This window comes from Octopus bimaculoides, chromosome 25 (assembly GCF_001194135.2).
Source record: "Octopus bimaculoides isolate UCB-OBI-ISO-001 chromosome 25, ASM119413v2, whole genome shotgun sequence".
In the NCBI taxonomy this organism is placed as follows: Eukaryota; Metazoa; Mollusca; class Cephalopoda; order Octopoda; family Octopodidae; genus Octopus; species Octopus bimaculoides.
In genome coordinates this window covers 20,650,876-20,653,345 of record NC_069005.1, presented here as the reverse complement: position 1 = coordinate 20,653,345, position 2,470 = coordinate 20,650,876, and positions in this window count along the sequence as shown.

Here is a 2,470-nt window from a genome sequence, read left to right as displayed (position 1 = left end):
AATTGACTTAATCTGTTTGTTTGTCTGTCTTTGTTTGTCCCCTCTGTGTGTAGCCCCTTGTGGGTAGTAAAGAAATAACACATGATACCCTAAGGTCTAATCTATTATTGATTAGATTAGGATTGTTCCTAAGTTTAAAAATTTCATATATTTCCATAGAACATAATTCACATCCATATCTATTATTTCTATAAGGTTGAGCTTTTCTTATAATTTCCCATTTAAGGCTAAAATTAATACCATTATCTTTTAACTCCCAAATTTTACTTGCCAATGTCGTACTATTTGCCTTATGTCTAAGTCTAAACGAAGACTTATGGTTATATATTCTCTGTTTCAGGTTAATACTACATCCTATATAAATATAATTCTCTATATATATATATGTAACGGTTGACGTTTTTGTGTTGTATAGATATGTCACCCATTGTAATGATAAGTATTATTTACCACTTGTACTGGTTATAAGATGAACGATGGAGATGATCAACATTTTTATAGAAATGTTTATTTACCGTTACTTTATATGTTGCCATACCACGACGGGTAGGCCAGTGTAATAGAATAACAGTTTGTACGTAAAGCACACAAGGTTAAGAATTTTAGCCTGTATCTGTATGTACACTTTTTCATAGTAGTAATTACATAGAGAGAGAGATGGTAGGGTTATAGAGAAAAGGATGAGAGCTCCTATTAGTTATAATGTGTGCACCGTTGTCTCACAGTGGCTGACTGTAAACTTCTCTCTCCCTCTGGCAAGGTTGTAGCTGGTCAGACAGGCTTCGTTCTCCATGAGTCATCAAGTGACCACTGGTGACTAAAGAAAGAGGAAGTTTGCTTGGAGGTCTCTTGTTTTTATAGCTATGGAGAAGGGTAGTGAGTGCAAAGGATTTAGCTGGCGGTCTTGTTTATCTCTATTCTAGATGGAGTAGAAGAGGTCAGAAAGGGGTCAAGTGGTGGAGACACCGCTTCGGCCTAGCTATTCAAATTTGGGTATAGTGGATCGAATCCACTTCACGCCTACCAGATTCCTACATGTATATATATATGAATTGTAAATGCAAAAAATAAAAACAAAAACACAAAGGATTCTGCGGTACACGTGTTTCAAGCTTTATATCAGTGTATAATTGACAATACAAAGCTATCTTCAGCCACAAAAGTATTTCTCTCCCAAGAAATTATATCACATCGGCGTTAAAGGAGGAAGAAAGGTGAGATATAAGAGGTGAGGCTCCTTTTGGTATTTTGCATTGTACTATACCTCGTAGAATTCTCCATTTACACATAATTTCCTTGGTACTCCGAAATCCGTCCATACCCTGCCACGATTCAGTGTGTAGTGTTAAGTTGGTGGTTAAGAACAATATAATAAAATGACAAAATGAAATAATAATATAAAATAAAATAGGAATATAAAATCCTGAGAAAAAAAGAAAAAGTAATACACAGATATTCATGTAAAAATAAAATTAAAATAAAACATAAAAGGAGTCAAATCGGTGGGGCGGGTAATCTAAGAAACAATAAGAGAAAATCTGGATAGTCAAGTAAGATACATCTAAGCTATTTAGATGGGTTGGCGAAGGGTGGTGAGGAAAAATCTAAATGTAGAAGAAGATAAAGCGATAAATAGATATAGATACAGAGATCTTAAAGGTCAGCCCGGCGTTGCCCGAGAAATTTAATTGATTTTAGTAATACTTGAAACCGATGTCATTGCGTTCTTCTCGTACTGATGTATAAATATCTTAGATATTTATATATTTGCAGACATATTTGATAGACTTGATTGAACTGCAAAACTCTACGTTGATATGAGCGTTAAATGCTTTGGACAGAAGCGGGCAAAATGGCATGATCCATCTGTTGTCTACTTCGTGGTGCCCTACCTTAACCGTGAGCCCACCGTCTTCAGGACTCCTTCGCCTGTATAGGGGGTAGCTATCATTGCCCATCTGAGTATGAAGCTGGAACTTCTTGGGAAACCCTCTTCGAATCTCTGAAGCATGGTGAATGGATGTTAAATCCATACCTACAAGGTCCATGAATCATGTTTGAGTGTACTATATGAAAAAGATCTGGGTCTACCGCTGGATCAGGCATGTTCTGCTGATATAAGGCTGTCTATATTGTTTGAATTGATTTTTGAGGACAACCATAAGAGAATATGGGCATGCGGAAGACCTTTTTTGCCACTCGATAGTATACATGTCGCATTTAACACTTCCGAATATCTGTCCTATCTTGATCAAATCCATGAGTTTCTGTAGCTTCAACAGAAAAACTCTGGCAAGAAGATCGTGCCTGTCAGTGGGCCTCTGACCGTTTAATAATTCAATTTCAATTTCAATCCACTTGGGGTTGCAAGTAAAGGTTATGAATAAATCCGGGCAACCAAAATGACGTACAAACGTCATGGCATCTTGCATTCTCTCATGCATATACCGCGGACCCCCGGTAAATGAAG